Here is a 22,680-nt window from a genome sequence, read left to right as displayed (position 1 = left end):
GAGAACTTTACGCCAGTTCCTAACAAGTTCTCATCTCCATCTGAGACCACCTTAGCCTGGACTTTATTGTCCATATAACTCTCAGTATTTTGGTAAAGTCATTCAACAAGTCTCTAGGAAGTTCCAAACTTTCCAACCTCTTCCTGTCTTCTGAGCCTGCCAAGTCTCTATGAAGTTCTGAACTTTCCTACATTTTCCTGTCTTCTTCTGAGCCCTCCAAACTATTTCAACGTCTTCCTGTTACTCCTTTGCAGTGTAGTAGTTCCAGCTAGCAGTGGGCAATTTGGCGTATGGTTAAGTATGTTTAATCTCATACACACTGAAAAATGTTCATTGGATGTATATAAAAATCTGAGTTTATACATCCGAGCTAGAGAATTACCAAAGCCACTGCAAAGTGCTATTTTAGAATTAGTTTCAATAAATCCATGTTTCTGCAGGTCTCACATTCTCAGAAGGCATTAAAGGGCAGGTAAAGCAAGGTATTTTAATATAACAATTTTATTTAAAGGAAATACGTATTTTCTAATCAGTAACTTATAATTATCAGGTAGCTGATTATTTTTCTAGCTATGTCTTTATAGGGAATTAAATATATTTATGATGCTAAATGCATACACACATAAGTTGCAAAAACATTTTTTATTTGTATGAGGCCAAAAATATGCATGGTTTTTGTACATATGAACAAAAACATACGAGAATTAGCATGTTAGCTAAGTGTTTACGTTTTGTAGCAAACTAAGATGTACCTTTAAACACTTTAACAAAATTAGTATTGTCTTGGTATTTGATGTTGTCTGAGTAGAGATGGAATTTTGGATTACTAATTAAGGTCACAATCAGGAAATAGTTACATATTACACATTTCCATAGTAAAGTTACATGAAAATGGTAATTATGTAGTTTATTTTCAAGGAAACCATAATGGTATATAATGATGAAAACTGGTAAAATTTGGAAAAGTAACCCTTCATTCAAAGACTGTGTTCATAATCCAAGCCAAAAATGAACACTAAGCAAGTGAATGCAATCAAAACATAGAGTATCTATTCCTGATTCCTGAAATCTGACTGAACCTAATTTTTAAAAAAGAGATGGGAATCTCTCCATGTCACCCAGGCTGGTCTTGAACTCCTGGCCTCAAGTGGTCTTCCAGCATGTATAAGAAAGTGTGTATAGTGGAATTGCCCTTTATAAAATCAGCAGATCTCATGAGACTTATTCACTATCATGAGAACAGCATGGGAAAAACCTACCCTCCTGATTCAGTTATCTCCCACTGGGTCCTTCCCATGGCACAGGGGTATTTTTGGATACCAAAAATAGGTATCCAAATCTCATATTTGGGTGGGGACACAGCCAAACCATATCACCTTCCTATATAGCTCTAGTGAACAAATGCAATTTTAAATAAAAAATACAATGCCATTTATGTTAGCACCGCCCCCCCCCCCCCCCCAAAAAAAATAGGTACAAATTGAACAAAATATCTTCAAGGTCTGTCTGAGGAAAACAAACTATGATAAATCAAAGAAGAACTACACAAATGGAGAGATAGTCTATGTTCATAAATAGGAAGACTCAATAGTGTCAAGATGTTAGTTCTTCACAGCTTTATCGATTCAGTGCAATCCCAGTTAAACTCCCAGCAACTTATTTTATATTGTCAGGATGATTCTAATGTTTATATGGAGAGATAAAAGGTACACGGTAGCCATATTGAAGGAGAATTACAAAGGAGTGAATATTGAAAAAGAACAAAGTTGGAGACTGATAATACCAGATTTCAAGACATATTATCAAGTTCAGTAATCAAGACAGTGTGGTACTCACGAAAGAATAATAGACAGATGGATTAGTGGAACAGACTACAGAGCCTAGAAATAGACCTACATGAATATAGTCAACTGATTTTGACAAAGGAAATGCAATGGAGCAAAATAGTCTTTTCAAGAAATAACGCTGGAACAACTGGATTTACATGCAAAATTTTACAAAGGAAATCTAGACACAGACTTTACACCCTTCACAAAAATTAGCTCAAAATAGATCGTAGACCTAAATGTAAAACACAAAAGTATAAACTCTTAGAAGATAACTTAGGTAAAATGCTACCTGAACTTGGTTATGGAAAAGGCTTTTTAGATATACCACCAAAGGCAAAATTTGTGAAAGCAATAACTGGTAAGTTGGACTTCATTAAAATTAAAAACTTCTGCTCTGTGAAAGAATATGACGAGAATGAGAGGTGAATCCATAAACCGGTAGAAAATAATTGCAAAAGATACGACAGATAAAGGATTGTTATCCTGAAATATAAAAATACATAAAATTCAGCAACAAGAAAACATGCAACCTGATGAAAAAAATTGGACAAAGACCTCAAAGGACACCTCATGAAAGATAAGCATATAAAATATGCTGCACATTTTAGATCATCAGGGGAATGCAAATTAAAACAACCATAAAATACCACTATATACCTATTAGAATGGTCGAAATTCAAAATACCAAATGCTGGGAAGGATGTGGAGCCGCAGGAACTATCAATAGTGGTTGCTGGGAATGCAAAATGGTACTCTGGAAGACTGTTTGGCAGTTTCTTACAAAATTAAATATGCTCTTACCATATGTTCCAGCAATCGCAGTGCCCAAATGAATTCACGTGAAAATTGGCACATGGATATTTACAGCAGCTTTATTCATAATTGGCAAAACCTGGAAGCAACCAGGTTGCCCCTCAGTAGGTAAATGCATAAATAAACTGCAGTACGTCCTACAGTGGAATATTACTCAGCACTGAAGAGAAATAAGCTGTCAAGCCATGGAAAGAACATTACATGTATATTATTAAAAGAAGCCAATCTTAAAAGGTTATATACGATGTGATTCTCACAATATGACATTCTGCGAAGGGCAGAATTGTGACAGTAACAAACAATCAGTGGCTGCCAGAGGTTGGGGAGTGGGAGGGATGAAAAATGGAGCACAGATGATTTATATGGAACTGAAATCATTTTCCATAGTACCCTAATTGTGGATACATGTTGTTATACATTTGTCCAGACCCAAAGAATGTACAATATCAACAGTGAACCCTAATGTAAACTCTAGATTTTGCACAATTATGTATGTCAATGCAGATTCATCAATTAAAACAAAAGTAACACTTAGTGTGTGATGTTGATAATGAGGGAGGCTACGCATGTGTGAAGGCAGGAGGTGTGTGGGAAATCTCTGTATCTTCCTCTCAATTTTTGCTGTAACCTAAAACTGCTTTAAAAAATTAGTATTAACTGATGGCTTGACAGCTTATGATAGCTTATAGCTAGATTATCTCAAAATATTTGTAGTCAAAGAACAGATCATAGAGGTGAATCTAGTACATACATATATTGTATGTGTGTATCATACGTATTTATATTATGTATTATATATAATATATGCGTTATGATATTTGACTACAGCATTCTCTTTTCCCAGTATTTCTTCGTGCTTGTCTTGCTGGTAATAAAGACTGTCTTCAGGGCAAAATGTTTTATTATGTTGTGATGTGTTAATTTTGGGGAATCATTTTCAAGTTATAAATATTTACTTCAATAAGATTTCCAATAAGAATGCCTTGTGTATTTGAGTAATCAAGGATATCTTTAAGAAGCCATTAAGTCTTTGGATAAGACGGGCTCATCTTATCTCATCAAAATTGAGAAATATATACAGAGAATCATCCTTTAAAACATTAACTATACTTCTGCTATGTTTATTCCAACTTTCCATTAAGAAATGAACTAAATGATATTATAACTACCCAATTAGCTAGCAGTATGCAATTTGGAGTATGATTAAGAATCTTTGATCTCATACACACCGAAAAATGTTCAGTGAATATATACAAAAATCTGAGCTTATATATCTGAGCTAGAGAATTACCAAGACCACTGCAAATGCTGTGCTATTTTAGAATTAATTTCAATAAATCTATGTTTCTGCAGATCATGACATTCTCAAAAGGCATTTAAGGGCAGGTAAAGCAAGATATTTTAATAACAATTCTATTTAAAGTAAGTACCTATTTTCTAATCAACACCTTATAATTATCAGATAGCTGATTATATTTCTGGCTATGTCTTTACAATGAATTAAATGTATTTATGATGATAAATGCAAACACACATGTAAATTTTCAAAAACATTTCTTTGAGGCCAAAAAATACGCAGGATATCTGTACCTATGAACAAAAAATATATATATGTGAAAATGAGCACGTTAGCTAAGTGTTTACTTTTTATAGCAAACTAAGGTGTATGTTTAAATATTTTACCAAAATTAATACTGCCTTAGTATTTGATGATGTTTGAGTAGAGATGGAATTCCGGATTATTAATGTCACAATCAGGAAATGTTACATATTCCACATTTCCATAGTTAAGTTGTATGAAAATGTTAATTATGTAGTTTATTTTCAAGGAAACAGTAATGGTATACAATGGTGAAAACAGGTCAAATTGGAGAAAGTAACCCTTCATTCAAAGACTATATTCATGATCCAAGCCAAAAATGAACATTAAGCAAGCGAATGCAATCAGTTCCTAGAGTGTCTACACCCAGTTTCTCAAATCTGACTGAATCTGTTTTAAAAGAGATGGGAATCTTTCTATGTCATCCAGGCTGGTGTTGAACTCGTGGCCTCAAGTGATCTTCCAGCTTCAGCCTCTCGAGTAGCTGAAACAACAGATGCTGTGCCACTGCTCCTGGCTTTGAACCTAAATACGTTTGAAAATAGTTACAACATGAAAAATAGTCTTGGATTTTCAAGTACTTTAACAATTTTTTCCTTCGAGACATTCCCCTAATATTTTAAGCAATGTCATTTTAATTGCCTTTTCTTTGATTTTTGAAAGGGCTGACCTTCAAACTGTTAAGATATAAAATATAAAATCAGACAAATGGTTGTGTTGATTATAAAATAAACCACTGCTGTAGCTTTAAAAAAAAAGCCTAAATATTTGGCTTTTAGACCCAATAGGTATAAAACCCCAATCTGGCTTTTATGCATAAAATAATGAAATCATTTTCCTCCTTCTATTTTGTACTATATAGCATTTAGTGTCATCTGATAGGCCAGTTGGCTGTAAAATCAAAAATGCTATCTAATGAATGTTATTTTCTCATAAAGCACTAAAGCAGCAAAGGAGTTATCTTTAACACATGGTTTCAAAATTGCATTTGCTTACTACAGTCCATCTTCATTATTAAAAAATTTGGTAATAATAGGCATATTTTAAGCAATCTTTGCTGGCAACATGATGAAAATAATGATTTTTATTTTAATTTCAGGAAAGTTTGAATAAACATATGTCTACATTCTCTTTTTTTTAAATTTTGTTTTATTATACTTTAAGTTCTAGGGTACATGTGTACAACGTGCAGGTTTGTTACATATGTATACATGTGCCATGTTGGTGTGCTGCACCCATTAACTCGTCATTTACATTAGGTATATCTCCTAATGCTATCCCTCCCCCCTACCCCCCTCCCCACAATAGGACCGGGTGTGTGATGTTCTGCTTCCTGTGTCCAAGTGATCTCATTGTTCAGTTCCCACCTATGAGTAAGAACATGTGGTATTTGGTTTTCTGTTCTTGCGATAGTTTGCTGAGAATGATGGTTTCCAGCTGCATCCATGTCCCTACAAAGGACATGAATTCATCCTTTTTTATGGCTGCATAGTATTCCATGGTGTATATGTGTCACATTTTCTTAATCCAGTCTGTCACTGATGGACATTTGGGTTGATTCCAAGTCTTTGTTATGGTGAATAGTGCCGCAATAAACATACGTGTGCATATGTCTTTATGGCAGCATGACTCATAATCCTTTGGGTATATCCGCAGTTAATGGGATGTCTTCCTTTGAGAAGTGGCATTAAGAATGTGGGGTCTTTGGGAGGTGTTTGAGTCATGAGTCCTCTGCCCTCATGAATGAGATTAATGTCCTTATCAAAAAGACCTGAGAAGGCTTGTGCACCTCTTCTTGCATGTGAAGACACATATAAGTTACCGTCTATGAGGAACAGGCTCTTACCAGATAATGAATCTATACATGTCTTGGTCTTGCACTTTCCAGCCTCCAGAACTGTGAGAAATAAATTTCTGTTATTTTTTTTAAATTACCAGATTTAAGGTATTTTGTTATAGTAGCCCAAATAGTCTAAGACAATCATAAATGATTATTTGAAAAATATGAGTATTTTAATTCCAGCCTCTGGATTAAAGCACTTTCATTAATTCTCATTGTTTTTAAGATAATGTTCTAATTCCTAACAAATCCAAAAACATATAACCACTTTGTATTACTTTAGCTTTGGTCAGAGATTCAGAGTTCTCTTCAGGGTATTTATTTAGATCTATAAATATTTTCTTATCGTGCTTATGTACAAGTATCTCCAAGCACTGCACTTCCCTTTCATTTATTAGAACATTATTCAGTAAATTATATTTTGCCTCATCATGTACAAGGTATTTGTATATTTATCATTTCAATTAAAATAATTTAAATAGGTAATAACATGAAACTATACCATAGTGAGATGTGAAGTTTGCAACAATAATTTGTTTTCTTTTGCATTTACAGAGAAACAACATTTATCTTATTAATAACAAGATCTGGTAGTGTCCTCCTTTGTAGCTATCAGAAAGCACTGGCTGTTGCCACACCACTTAGACACTTACTGCAAAGTGATACTTCACCGTCAGTTAGATCAATATGTCTGTGCCTTCATCCCAGGAGGCCAGTAGAGCAGGAAATTGCAAGTTAGTCATAGAATTTGGAAGAGCAAGTGAGGTTCAATTGCCCTATATTATGAAAAAGTGTATAATGCTTTCAGTTTGATTTTGTAGTTGTGCTAGTATTTTTGTCCTTAAACTGCTCCTTTTATTTTCCCTTCCTCTGAAATGGAACTGAAATCACTTTATGGTATATTACTATTTTATTTTTCTTACAGCTACTTACTCCATTATGTGAGTTCTCAAATTCTGCTTTTGACAAATTAGGCAAAACTAAGCTATTTAGATATGAATCATAAATGTATTGAAACACAATAATATAATTATCTTGATTTATAATAATGCCTTCTGTTTTTAAGATGGACAGATCTTAGTATAATTTTTACAAAATTAAATTTTCAGTAATTTTTCTAACTCTAACCACATTTCAATAAAATATCAGTAGTAGTTCCAAAATCACAGTTCCAACATTTGAACTGATCAGCATAATCTTCATCATTAATATAAACAAAATGTAGGATTTTATATTCTGCTCAAACATATTGTTTATAAAATTAATTTGAAACGTTTGATTTCCTTCCATATTAAAAAGTTTTCAGGGCATATCTTACTATCCATTCCTATCTTCTCTAATCTATTGTCTTCTCTCTTTCATTATTTTGGGACAAATGGTGGAAGCCTGTTTTTTGGGAACTGAGATAATAGATAATTGAGGAATAATTTTTAATAGTTGTTTGCCTAGCCTGCTTCAAACTTCAACATTTGGGGGGTGGGGAGGTTAGAATCCAAGAAGAATATCCTTCTAGGGTTTCTAGAAATACCTGAGAGTGGGTAATCTATAAAGAAGAGAGGTTTAATTGACTCACAGTTCCACATGACTGGGAAAGCCTTGGGAAACCTATAATCATGGCAGAAGGCGAAGAAAACACACCCTTACTCACATGGCAGGAGGAAGTAGAAATGCCAAGCAAAGAGGGGGAACCCTTTATAAAGGATATATTTATAAAACCATCAGCTCTCCTGAGAACTCACTCATGAGAACAGCATTGCTGTAACCACCCCCATGATTCAATTACCTCCCATCGAGTCCCTCCCATGACATGCAGGGATTATGGGAACTGCAAGTCAAGATGAGATTTGGGCGGGGACACAGTTAAACCATATCATCATCTATCACTGTTCAGTGGTCACCCTGCAGAATTAGAAGGGCTTCACCCAAAATTTGGTTCAGATGGGAAGACTGATGATGCTATACATGCACCAAAATTATGTAAAGAGGCTTATTACTGAATGAGGCTTTGTGGGAGAGCAGGACAGCCTTCCTAATTTGGTCCAAAAATGACTGACAAAAGGAAAAACACTGGATTGGAATTTTTATGGTGGTTTGGAGGAGTGGTCAAAGTGTGAGGTTCACAACTGCAGGAAGGGTCTTAGGTGGTTTTGAATCTCTTGCCGGTACCAGAGGAGAAAGCATCAGGCTCTCTTAACAGCTTGCAACAATGTGGGGGCAGAAAGAGGGGTGAGTCTTGAAAGTTTTCCATAGTCAAACTTTTGATTGCAACAACTATCCACTAAATGCATTTTTCTTCCCAAAGACTGAAGTTTGGTCTTTTTTCTTATGTTAGCTGACTGAGTATATAATATGAGAATATGAGTAAACAGCTCAAAATCATGAGACATTTGAAGAGAACATCATTGATTTTAAAAGAAAAGCAATATGCTGGATTACTGATTTCCTCAGAAACAAAACTAAGAACAGATGGACCAGCACTTTTAAATTAGCATAATAAAAACACAACAGCATAATATATCAAGAGAAAAGTGTTGGTAATATTAAATAAAAGTACATGAGGAATTACCAAGAACAATTATCCATGAAACATTCAAGAAAATAAATTCAGAGTATCATAGTAATATATATATAATAAAATAAGCAAATCAAAAACCAAGACCAAAGAAATATTTCAAAAGATCACAGAAAGAGAAGTAAAATTGTGAAGAAGAACTGTGTGAAAAGTAATCATAATGACTGTTCTGGCATTTAAAAATATAAAAGGCAGACTGAATGTATGTAGTATAAAGTATACTTCAAAATATAGAGTATAAAGTATACTTTCTAATGTGTGAAAGAGAAAAAATAACTAAAAACCCACACATAGTAGTAGCATTTAAAAGACAAAGAGATGGAGATGACATCAGCAAAATAGAAGAATAGGAAGTCTCGGGCTGCAATCTCTACCAACTGCCCCCAATCCCTCGTGCCACCCAACACCCACAGAAAGTATAACTAGCAACTATCTACAGACCACACATCTTTTTGAAAACCTCAATACTTGGCAACTGTCTTGAGACACCTACGAAATTTGTGGAACTGAAGGAAAACAAATTAGATGAGTAGGAATGATTTCACTATGATGCTGTCCTTCATCCCTCCTGAAGTCAGTCAGCACAATGCCAGACAGAGGATTTCCCTGGGCACACAGTTTCTACAGTGGGGGAAGAAAACTGGAGGCATCCAATCTTCCCTAGCACTCTGAGACACTTCCCAGAAAGCCCACTTCAGTCTCAACTCATGGGGAACAGTGGGGTTAAAGGCATAAACGGCCTGGGGTCAGATAGAAACAAAGGAGGCAGAGCGTATAGTGACCAGCGTACAGATCTCGCTGGTATTTTTGTGTTCTTGACAGCTCCATCGGTGATACCAGCTGACTTTATAACCACTCTTTAAAACTGAGCTGATTGTCTTCATAAGTAAGGTAAGAAGTTCATTTTGCATTGAGTCTCTAGGTAGCTAATCTCCGTGCTTCACCTCAGAGCATGACCTAATGACCCTGCCCAGGCAGGGACACTCCCACCCCCATACATTTTGGAGAAGTAGAGAGGCTAGACCTGCTTGACCTGAGAGATGAAACGGACACTCAGCCAAAAGCTCACCATAGGCCTCCATCTGAGTGGGAGGCAGTCCTCAGTCATGTATTTCCAAGGAGCACAGCCTGTGGTCCTGCCTGTTCCAAGCAGTGACTGACTAATTTCAGAGCACAGCCTGCAGCCCTGCTCAACTGCAGATCCCATACAGTAGAATTTGCTGGCCAGGAAATACATCCACTTCCTAGCCTGAATAGAAGGGAAAGCATTATCCAGCCAGCAGCTCTTCCTGATGGCAGAACCGTGCCAGCGATTCTGCTGGATGGCAGAACTCAGCTAGCAGCCCCGCCTGACATCAGAGCAAAGTCAGTGACCCCATGAATTAGAGAATACATAACAAGATCTGCCTGACTGGGACTGTCACCAACTGGCCTTTCCAGAGTCATGGGCTGGCCTAAATAGCGAGGGTCTATTCCTGCCAGGTAACATTTAAAAAGATCAGAAGACGCGGCTGTCTCCTCAAATGCACAGACAACAATGCAAGCACACAAGGATAATGAAGAATTAGGGAATCGTTACACTCCAAGGGAAATTAATAAAGCTCCAATAATGGGTCCTAATGGAGTGGAGATCTCTGCAATGACTGGCAATTCCAGATAAACTTCCTAAAGAAGTTCAGTAAACGATAAGAATATATGGATTAAAAAATTATGTAAAATTTGGAACACAACTCACAAAGTGACTTTTACAACAAAATAGAAAAAAAATTTAAAAATAGAAATCCTAGAGGTGAGGAATACAATGATTGAAATGTAAACCAGAAAGATTAGCCAGGCGCGGTGGCTCACCCCTATAATCCCAGCACTTTGGGATGCCGAGGCGGGCGGATCCTGAGGTCAGGAGATCGAGACCATCCTGGCTAACACTGTGAAACCCTGTCTCTACTAAAAATACAAAAAATTAGCCGGGTGCGGTGGCAGGCGCCTGTAGTCCCAGCTACTCGGGAGCCTGAGGCAGGAGAATGGCGTGAATCCGCTTGCAGTGAGCTGAGATCCAGCCACTGCACTCCAGCCTGGGCGACAGAGCGAGACTCTGTCTCAAAAAAAAAAACAAACAAACAGACAAACAAAAAAAAATTAAACAGAAGATGTGATTAAGCAGCAGAAAAAAGCAGTAAGCTGGAAAACAAAATTTACAATTATCCAATCAAAGGAGCTAAAAGACAAAAGAATGAAAAAAATGTAACAAAATCCTGCAGGAATTATGGGACACCATGAAGAGACCAAGCTTTTACAAAATAGAAGCTGCAGAAGGTGAATAAAGATAACAAGGGTTGTAGAGCATATTTAAATAAATAAGGGCTTAACAAAAAACTTCCATATTCTGTGAATAGATGCCAACATCCAGGTGTAGGAAGTACAGAAGTCTCCACTCAAATACAACTGAAAGAGGAGTTAATCAGGACATATAATAAACTACCAAAAACCAAAGACAAACTTCTGGAGCAGCAAAAGATAAGAAACCCGTCACATACAAAGAAGTGTCACTATCAGCAGATTTCTCAGGAGAAACACTGCAGGTTAGGAAAGAGTGGGATGACATATTTAAAGTGCTAAAGAAATACAAGCTTCTAACCAAAAATACTTTAATCAGAAAACTGGTCTTTTAGGAATGAGGAGGTAATATTAACTTTCCCAGACAAATGAAAGTTTGTCATTTTCAAACTGAAAGTTTGTCATTTCGTCAAAATGAAGGGATGTCATAACCATTACACCAGTCTTGTAAGAATTGCTAAAAGGACTTCTTTAAGCCGAAACAAAAAAGTCACAAATTAATAATGATAGATATGAAAGTACAAAACTCAGTGGTTGAAGTAAAGCAGAGCCATATATTCAGAACACTCAAGTACCGTAATGATCACATGTAACTTTATCCCTGGGACAAGAATTAAAAAACAAAACTATTAGGAGAGAGATTATGGTCAAATGGCCCAAAATCTCAGACAGAAGGAAGTTCTTGTTTGCTCAGATCTATTGCATAGCATGGTGAATATAGGGGAAAATAATGTACTGTAATTTCAAAATTGCTAAGAGTAAATTGCAAGTGTTCTTACCACACAATTGATGTATTTGAGGTAAGTGTATTAATTAGCTTAATTTTATTACACATTGTATATATAAACCATCACATCACTTTTTTTACCCCATAAGTATATGTTATAAATCATCAATTTACAATAAAATAGTTTTTAAAAGACCAAGACAATTCAAAAATTTAGAGAGACAATAAGTCACACATAAAGGAATAAAAATTATATAGATATCAAATTTCTCAACACAAACACTGGAAACAAGGCAATGGTGTAATGACTTTAAAGTTTTGATGAAAATAACAAAAGTTAAAATTGTATACAAAAAAGACTATTTCAATATAAAGTTGTACAACCAGTGTTCTCAAGCCTACAAGTCTTCAGAAGCTTTGCTGCACAAACATCCACAATGAAAAACATTTTTGTACTTGGTTAATATTTTTAAATCAGTTTTTATTTTCTATTTCAATAACATATCACTTATTTTAAATATTATTTTAAAATATTTTTTAAAACCCTAAGAAAATAGACATTTTTCTATTCAGATTATCAGGAAAAGACAAAAAATAACAAATGTACACATGAAAAGATACTACATACAAAGTAGAGATTTTAGTAATAGTGTGGGAATAGTAACAACTATATAATTTTTAAAATTTAGGTAAAATTGATACATTTTTTGAAATAACACAATTTATCAGCAGCTGATTTCTACTTCCTTAATGCATATTTATTAAAAGTATGAAATAAAATTATATTTAATATTAAAATATTGGAAGCAATATGTTTAAAGACAAAAACAAGGTTATGAAGTCCACAATGAACATTTCTGTTCAACATTGTTTTCGAGACCCTACCTCAGGCAATACCAAAATAAAGATTAGAAGAAAATAAGGATTGTAATTTAGGAAAAAATAGTTATTTTTCCATTTGATGTTATTTACATGAAATACACAAAAGAATCCACCTACAAATTATTTGAAATTATACAAGTGTTTAACAAGATTGTAGATAAAAATAGATGTAAAAAGAAAATTACTATCGAAATTTCAGTTGCATTTCTATACAAAGGCAGCAAACTAGAAAGTTTAATTAAAGATAATATATAACTTAAAATTGTATAAGAGAATATCAAGTATCTAAGAATAAATCTATGATGTAAAAAATACAGAGAAAATGATACGAATTAGAGGAACCAATTAGGACATATCATGTTCATGGGCAAGATGACAATAGTGTGAAATAGTGATTCTTTCTAAATTGATCAATGTTGTTACAATCAAAGTTCCAAAGTAGTTATTTATAAAACTCAAGAATGTGATTTTAAGATTTTTGTGGAAGAGTAAAGAACAAAGAACATATAAGATGATCAGAAGAAGAGAAGTGATGAGATACCTGTTAAACCAGATGACTCAACTCTTGAGCTTTGGTTACTCAGGGTGGCATAGGTGTAGAAACAGTCAGAATGCTGAGAAACAGAACCATGCTTGTGTGGAACTTCGTTATATGACAAAATTGGCATGCCATATCAGTGCAACAGAGAAAGGGCTATTCCACGAATGAACCTGAAAAACATATGAAAAAAATTGAATAACTCATATATTGACACCAAAAATTATTTATGTAAAAATGTCAAAAAACATGGCTAAAAATATAAATGAATATCTATTAGATTCAAGTAATACGTGTTATTCATAAAAAGGTTGGTTATAACAGGAAATGCGTTTAATTATATTAAGAGAAGTAATTCTTAAAATGCTACCAAAAACTAAGCAAGAAGCTAGGTTACAAACTTGGATAATTGTACACAATTAGCAAAGTATTAGTATCAAGGACACATAAAGAACTCTTAAAAATGAATAATGAAATGCCAATAATTCAATGGAAAACTGCCAAAAGACATAAGTAGATATTTCACAAAAATAAAAATGCATGTGATCAGTAAACATATGATAGGCATTCACAGTATTGATCATGAAGATTCTAAAAAACATAGTCACATGATGCCATTTTCCACCCATCGCATTGTCAAGAATATGAAGTCTGGAAAAACAATGTTGGAGAAGATGTGTATCTATGGTGTCTTGTTGTATCACTAGTGGAAGTATACATTAGTAAACCAATTTTGAAAATAGTTTTATTAACCAAAATTAAAATATTTATGCACTTGAAAACCCAGACATCTTTGGTATATATCCAAGAGCAATGACTGCCCATGTACACCTGTTTGCAAGATAAGATAGGACGATAATGGAGAAAAAATTGATGATGATGCTGTACATAATAGGAAAAGTCTAGAAACAATTGAAATGTGTATCAGTGGTGATACTGCCACAAAGTCATATGATGATATGAGTTTTTAAAAAAGAAATATAATGGTATACAACAACATGGATTTACCTTGGAAAAATATAGAAGTATGTTCCTAAAGATTGCATGCATCATGAAATCTTTCATATAAAGGAATATTTGATTGTAAAGAAAGGACAAGCATGGGAATGGAAAGATTCTCAATTTGTTTCAGATTATAAAATGGAGAGGTAGGATTGAAAGGAAAATTTTGGTTTAACTTTCTTTTTGACTGGTAGATTTATGGAGCAAAAGTTATTATTAAAAATTACTAAGTAAATAAATACAAAGCAAAGTGTATATAAACAACCAGAATATATCATGCACAGAGGTTTAAGATTATTTCAATGATCGGTTTTTGAGGTTCAAAAATAAATGATGATTACAGTCTTAGCAGTTTTGGGGGATGGCTAAATGTTGACTTTATTATCTTACCACTAAACACCTGGTAATAAATGATTCTCTATTCTATTCCAAAACCTATTAAGGCATTTTGAGGTTACTTAAAATTTATTTCTATAGAACATGAATTAATTAATAATGTTCAAAATTTACACTGTAGACAACTAAGAGTAGTTTGCTGTTTTGAATTGAAATACATCTTTTTTGTAACAGTAATTTTTTAGGAGTCATTATATGCCAATGTTCAAAGGAATAAAGTTAATACATCTGTAAGCCATTTTATCCATGCATTCTATTAATAAGTCTTGTTACCAACATTTTAACACATGTTTCATGTTTGACCTTGTCAAAATGTAATTCACAATGTGGTGATTACAAAGTTATGTGTGATCTGAACTTGCAGACTGTAAAGCTTTTGTTCTGTAATTTGACAAGTAATTCTGATAATAAGTTGTATTGATATACTTTTCCACAAAGAAATCATGCTATTTCATATTAAATCGTGGAATCTTTATAATTGCTACTTCCTATTGATACAATAATAGTAATATAACTAAGATTAATATGATTTATTTTAAAAATAGTTCAAAGCATATTACAAGTTTTGCTCCTTTTCCCACTTTATCAGTTACTAACAGGTTAAATAGATGATTTTGATAATTTTGACTAATCAATAGTAGTAATGCGACAAAAACCCATTTTGCACAATTTTAGACTATCATTCATAATTTATTCCTTAATTCATCAAGTATTACAGAGAATTTACTATGTACCTAGCAGTATTCTAGTCAATGATGGTGGTGATTGTTTCTAATAGCTGGAGCAAGAACTAAATAAGCAAACAAACATAAAACTAGGTAATGATAAGATTTAAAAGAGTGCATACTACTGAATGAATTGGAAAGCTACCGTGTTCTGGGAGGTCAGAGAATCATAACTGATGAGATGGGATTTAAACTGAGATCCGAGTCACAAAAGCCAGCCATGCGAAAAAATGGGGGAAGAGCATTCCAGGCATATGTAATACTGGTGCAAACGTCCTAGCCTGAAAATAGTCTTAGAGTGCCAGTGAACATTGTCTGTAAAAGAGAGGGTGGTATTCAGTTGGAGAGGAGAAGAGGAGGAGAAGTAACCGATGATGAAGGGAGATGGAATTAGATGCTTTACATTTGAGTTACCTCCTTGAGGAGCAGTTAATAGATTGAAGTAGGATTTATGCAGATTAGCTTAAATATTCTGCAGCTCTATGCCTAAATGTTATAAAAATCTATGTTATTAACGAAATTAGTATATATGTATACATAGAGGTATATATTTTATCTATTTGAAGAAAAATCATTCTCATTAAAAATTTAAGTTCTCTTGGAGGTTTTGTGGTTTGTTTTCAATATAACTGGATTTTGAAAACTGGGAAATCAAAATTCAATACTCAATAAAGAAAGTAGTTTATATGAAGCTACATAAAAATAAGCGATCCATAACCTTATTATATTTTAAGTTATCTAAGGAAACCTCATCTGAATCTGCGGTATTAAAACCTAAGAACACTGCTCCCCCTGCAGACTCTGGCTTTATCGCCCTTGTCTTCCTAACCACCAGCCTGGAGAGGGAGCTTTTCTTCTTGCTTTGCATTGCATGGAGCCTCTGTGGGGCACATGCCATCAGATTATACCATATGTTCCCCTCATTTTTACAGTGATCCCCATGCTCCCTGTTTTTCCTCTTTATTTACTGAAGATTTTGACACCTGCCTTACTGTATTTCTCTCTCAAATAATTTCTGTTCCTTTTTTGATGATTTCAGTACCTACCTACGTAATCAATTCAACATGCTGACTTCTTCATTTCTTGTCCCCCATTAACATCAACCATCCACTTCATGGGCATATATTAGATTTTGTTATTACTGATAGGAGCCATACCTCAAATTTCAATTTCAAGCACCCAGTCACTACTCACCAGCTCCTTCATTCTATGTCTAATACTGTCAGTGAAACAATTATTTGATTCCTCTAGAGTCTGTTATTCATTGACACTATCTTTTTTTTTTTTTTTTTTTTTTTTTTGCTAAATTGCTTTCCTCATGTTTCTCATTATTTTACTTAGACTCATATTTTCTCTTTATGATCACTACCCTGAATACACAAACTCCTTTGACCCTCTTTCCCATCATCATTTCTATTTGGCATGACTGTTTTTTTTTTTTGTTTGTTTGTTTGTTTTTTAGATTCTCTCCCACTGGTCTCTTCTTTCTCTTACAATGGATAACTTCCCTTCTTGTTTCCAAAGTCCTACCTGGCCAGAACTATCCAGTGTAGTCCTAATGTACTAACATTTTAATTTATTTGTTTAATTTTTTTTTCGCAAATGTTATTGAGAACTCACACACTTAGTCTATTACATGACCAAGATAGCAAGATGTCCGTGTCCAGGGTGGCAGGAGAGGAATGAGCCAGAGAAAGAGATGTGGGAAATAAGAGAAGGAGGAGGTAAACGTAGACCCAAGTGGGCATTGTTGGCCCTAATAAAATTCTTTAGCTTTAACTCAGAGTAAGATGAGAGCTATTGTTAGCTTTTATGCAGTGCTGTTGCAGTATTTGATCCAGAGTAGCAAAAGTCGAAATAGAAAAACCAGTTATGTTATTTACATATTCCAGATCAGACATAATAGTGTCTTAGACCAGACCTCCTACTTGGAGAAGTGGTGGAGAGTTGTTGGACTTTGAATGTATTTTAAAGACAAAGCTAAAAAGATTTATTGATGAATTGAATATAGGTGTAAGTGAAACAGAAAGTCCGAGATGACTGTGGTATTCAGCCCAAGAAATTAGAAGGAGGAAAATGTCATTTTCAGAGAAAGGGAAGAAAGAGTGGACCAATTTTTATTTTTTGCTTTAGATCTAGGGGTACATATGCAGGCTTGTTACGTAGGTAAACTTGTGTCACAGAGGTTTGTGGTATACATTATTTAGTCATCCAAGTACTCAGTCTAGTACTCAATAGTTACTTTTTTTTTTTTATACTGTTCCTTCTCCCCACCCCACCTTCAAGTAGACCACAGTGTCTTTTGTTCTCCATGGTCTGTTATGTTCATGTATTCTCATCATTTAGTGCCCATTTACAAGTGAGAACATGTGGTGGTTGGTTTTCTGCTCCTGCCTTAGTTTGCTATGGATAATGGCCTTCACCTCCATCCATGTTCCTGCAAAGGAGTTGATCTTGTTCTTTCTTATTCTTGCATAGTATTTCATGATGTATATGTACCACATTTATGGGCGTTTAGGTCAACTCCATGTCTTCGCTGTTGTTAATAGTACTGCAAGGGACATACATGTGCATGTGTCTTTATGGCAGAATGATTTATATTCCTCTGGGTATATACCCAGCAATGGGATTTCTGAGTCGAATGGTAGTTCTGTTTTTATCTCTTTGAGGAATTGCCACACTGCTTTCCACAATGGTTGAACTAATTCACACTCCCACTAACAGAGTAAAAGTGTTCCTTTTTTTCTGCAACCTCACTAGCGTCTGTTACTTTTTTACTTTTTAAGAATAGTCATTGTCACTGGTGTGAGATGGTATTCCATTGTGGTTTTTACTTGCATTTCTCTAATGATCAGTAATATTGAGCATTTTATCATATGTTTGTTGGCCACATGTATGTCTTCTTTTGAAAACTGTGTGTTCATGTCCTTTGCACATTGTATTAGTCCATTCTTGCATTGCTTATAAAGAACTACCCAAGACTGGGCAATTTATAAAGAAAAAAAGGTTTAATCATCTGATGGTTCTGAAGGCTGTATAGGAAACTTAGTTTGGGAGGTCTAAGGAAACTTACAATCAAGGCGAAAGGCAAAGAGGAAGGAGGCATATTATACATGGCCAGAGAAGAAGAAGAAAGAGAGGAGAGGTGCTACCCATGTTTAAACAACTAGATCTCATGAGAATTCACTGATTATCACAAGAACAGCAAGAGGAAAATGTGCCCCCATGATCCAATCACCTCCCTCTAGGTCCCTCCTCCAACACTGGAGATTACAATTTGACTTGAGATAAGGGTGGTGATACAAATCCAAACCGTATTATTCTGCACCTGGCCCCTACCAAATCTCATATTATTCTCACATTGAAAAATAAAACTACCTCTTCTCAATAGTTCCCCGAGTTTTAAATCATTTCAGCATTAACTCAAAAGTCCACAGTCCAGAGTCTCATCTGAAACAAAGCAGGTCCTTTCTGCCTGTGAGCCTGTGAAATCAAAAACAAGTTAGTTACTTCCAAGATACAATGTAGGTATAGACATTGAGTAAATACTCCCTTTCCAAAAGGAGGAATCTGCCATAACAATTGGCTACAGGATCCATGCAAGTCCAAAACCCAGCATGGTAGTCAATTGAATCTTGAAGCTCCCAAATAATCTTTTTTGATTCCATGTCTCACATCTAGTCCACACTGATACAAGGGGTAGGCTCCCAAGTTTTTGGGCAGTTCCACCCTGTGGCTCTGCAGGAAACAGCCCCTGTGGCTGCTTTTACAGGCTGGCACTGAGCGCCTGAGGGCCTGAGGCTTTTCCAGGTACGTGGTGCAAGCTGTTGGATCTACTATTCTTGGGTTTGGAGGACAGTGGCCCTCTTCTCACAGCTCTAGTAGGCAGTGCCCCAGTGGGGACTCTATGTGGTGGCTCCAACCCCACATTTCCCCTGTGCGCTATCCTGGTAAAGGTTCTCCATAAGAGCTCTGCCCCTGCACCAGACTTCTGCCTGGACATTCAGGCATTTCCATACATCCTCTGAAATCTGGGTGGAGGATCCCAAGATTCAACTCTCGTCCTCTGTGCACCCGCAGGCTTAATACCACATGGAAGCTGCCAAAGCTTATAGCTTTCACTGGCCTGAGACACATCTGAAGCCTTTTTAGCTATGACTGGAGCTGGAGCAACTGGGACAAGGAAGCAGTGTCTTGAGGTTGCTTAGGGCAGCGGGGCCCTGGGCCCAGTCCATGAAACCATTCTTTCTTCCTAAGCCTCCCAGTCTGTGATGGGAGTATCTGTTGAGAAGGTCTTTGAAATAACTTCAAGGCATTTTTTTTTTTTCATTGTCTTGTCCATTAACATTTGACTCCTCTTTACTTACACAAATTTCTGTAGCTGGCTTGAATTCTTCCCCTGAACATGGGTTTTTCTTCTCTACCACATGGCCAGGGTATAAATTTTCCACACTTGTATGCTCTGCTTTTCTTTTAAATATAAGTTTCAATTTCAGATTCAGATTATCTCTTTGCTCACAAATAAAAGAATATGCTGTTAGAAGGAGCCAGGCCACATCTTGAGTGCTTTGCCACTTGGAAATTTCTTTTGCCAGATACCCTAAATCATCGCTCTGAAGTTCAAAATTCCACAGATCTGTAGAGCAGGGACACAATGCCACCAATCTCTTTGCTAAAGCATAGCGAGAATGACCTTTATTCCAGTTCCCAATAAGTTCCTCATCTCCATCTGAGACTACCTCACCCTGGACTTTATTGTCCATATCACTATCAGCATTTTGGTCACAACAATTTAACAAATCTCTAGGAATTTCCAAACTTCTTCAGAGTCCTCCAAACTGTTCCAACCTCTGCCCCTTACCCAGTTCCAAACCTGCATCCACATTTTCACATATCTTTATAGAAATACCCTTCTCCCAGTACCAATGTTCTGTATTACTTCATTATCGCATTACTATGAAGAACTATATGAGACTGGGTAATTTATAAAGGAAAAAGCTTTAATTGGCTCATGGTTCTTTAGGCTGTGCAGGAAACATGGCTGGGGAGGTACTGGGAAACTTACAATCATGGCAGAAAGCAAAGAGGAAGGAGGCACATCTTACATGGCTGAAGCAGGAAGAGAGGGCGGAGGTGCCACACACTTTTAAACAATTAGATACTGTGAGAACCCATTCACTATCATGAGAACAGCAAGGAAGAAATCCACCCCTATGATTCAATCACCTCCCACCAGGACCCTCTTCCAAAATTTAGGATTAAAATTTGACATGAGATTTGGGTAGGGACACAAATTCAAACCATATCACTCAGTTTTTAATAAAGTTGTTTTTTTCTTGTAAATGTGTTTGTTTCTTATAGATGCTGGATATTAACATATTTTGCAAATACTTTCTCCCATTCTATACATTGTCTGTTTACTCTTATTTCCTTTTGCTGTGCAGAAGCTTTTAAGTTTAATTAGATCGCATTTTGTCAATTTTTGATTTTGTTGCAATTGCTTTTGGCATCTTTGTCATGAATTATTTTCCAGTTCCTATGTCCAGAATGGTATTGCCTATGGTGCCTTCCAGCATTTTAATAAACCTTAACAAAATACTTGCAAACCCAAACTGAATCTTGCTGCACATCAAAAAATCGAATCCATCATAATCAAGTAGGCTTTATTTCTGTGATATAAGGTTGGTTCAATGTATGCAAATCAATAAATGTGAATCCATCCCACAAACAGAACTAAAGATAAAAACTTCACGATTGCTTCAATAGATCCATAAAAGGCTTTTGATAAAATTCAACACCCTTTCGTATTGCAAACTCTCAAAAATTTACATATTGAAGGAACATACCTCAAATTAATAAGGGCCTTAAATCACAAACCAACAGTCAACATCATACTAAATGGGTGAAAGCTGGAGGAATTCCCCTTAAGACCTAGCACAAGACAAGGATAGCCCTTCCCACCACTCCTATTCAACACAGTATTGGAAGTCTTTATCAGAGCAATCAGGCAGGATAAAGAAAAAAAGGGCATCCAAGAAGGAAGAGAGGAAGTCAAACCATCCCTGTTTGCAAATGATACGATTCTTTATCTAGAAAACCCCATAGTCTTAGCCCAAAAGCTACTTCAGCTCATAAACAACTTCAGCAAACTTTCAGAATACAAAATCATTTTACAAATATCACTAGTATTCCTACGCATCTATTTTTTAATACTCTGACTCACTATGTAATTAACACTGTATTGCAGAGAGCAAGTAAATAGCATACGTTACAAAGGTCTCAAACATAAATGCCTATGGGGCAATCTAGTCACATAAGTGAGTGACATGAGCTTGACATAAAATAACAAACTCAGCCTCTATGCCAAGATGACAATAAGGAATGGTGAACACTGAAATGAAAACTATTCTCTTAGTTGCAGCAGATGGCTGCCATGTGGAAATGCAGCCATTGTTACTGGATCTGCCATTTGCTTAAGGAAAACATCACCATTTTTATGGGAAATATACTTAATTTTTTAAAAAAAAATGGTTGCTAATTCAAATAAAGGAAAAGAAAAACAATGGATGCTAAAGAAAACCTTTGGTCACATGAAGTCTACATGCCACAGCTTGAAACATCTTGTGGGTCGAGTGTGGGGGATTATGAATTAGAGTTGGAATAGGAAGATGTAACTTTGACTTCTGTCTGGACAATTCTATTGCTGGCTTACCTGGAACCAGTCATTTAACTTGTCTCTGACTTGACCTCCTATTCTGGAAAGTTAAAAGGGGTAGTTAAATTCAAAAGTCTGTAAGTTGCTTTAAGATATATGGATTTAGATTTTGACCAAGAGCCAGCCTGTGGGTGATCAAATCTAGCAGGCTTATGAGAGAGCATGAGTTGAGAGGATAAGAAAGGTTTTTCTATTCCCAAACACCTGCCTATTAGTGTCTCAACGTCTGAGGAGGAGTGGAGAATGGGACTTAGTGGATGGGTTTGGAGGATCAACCATCACAGAACACTTGAGTACTGAGATGCGGGCAGCTAAAGACGAGGGTAAAATTCTTGCCTTTTAGGAGTGGAAAGACTGCCTGAGAAGAAAGAGGGTGTTGATATTTTATCAATAAACAGAAGTCAAATATCTGGCTCAAGAAAACCTCAACAGATTATAAAATTATATGTAATGACTCATAGGTGGATTAGCTGGTAAGAAAAGTCTTACTTCTCAAAGTTCGGCTTGGTGTTTCTTTTCCTGACTGGATGATAGTATAAGAAGCTAATGACCTAGAGCTAATGAGCTTTTGTAACATAAATATAAGATACCCAGGTTTAAATTCAATTTTTGATTTTTTTCTATAGCTCTTAGGCACGTTTAAAAAAATCTTGTAGATGCAGATTTGTATCAGCCATGATACTAGGATCAAAAATAATAATAACTAT

The 22,680-nt window shown here is 35.5% G+C and overlaps 1 protein-coding gene and 1 long non-coding RNA gene across 2 annotated transcripts in view; one reads left to right on the top strand and one right to left on the bottom strand.

The window, feature by feature from the left end:
* GPC5 (glypican 5) overlaps positions 1 to 22,680 on the top strand; it is a 1,441,555-nt gene that overhangs the window by 927,182 nt on the left and 491,693 nt on the right. The window lies entirely within an intron of this gene.
* Positions 4,040 to 13,308, bottom strand: LOC111546592. Its single transcript, XR_002732835.2, has 3 exons — positions 13,139 to 13,308; positions 6,089 to 6,139; positions 4,040 to 4,232 (listed from the first exon to the last, which is right to left on the bottom strand). It is a non-coding gene; the product is annotated as an uncharacterized LOC111546592 (long non-coding RNA).

The sequence above is a fragment of the Piliocolobus tephrosceles genome, chromosome X (genome assembly GCF_002776525.5).
Source record: "Piliocolobus tephrosceles isolate RC106 chromosome X, ASM277652v3, whole genome shotgun sequence".
NCBI classification, from domain to species: domain Eukaryota; kingdom Metazoa; phylum Chordata; class Mammalia; order Primates; family Cercopithecidae; genus Piliocolobus; species Piliocolobus tephrosceles.
This window is presented reverse-complemented; position numbering and strand designations above follow the sequence as displayed.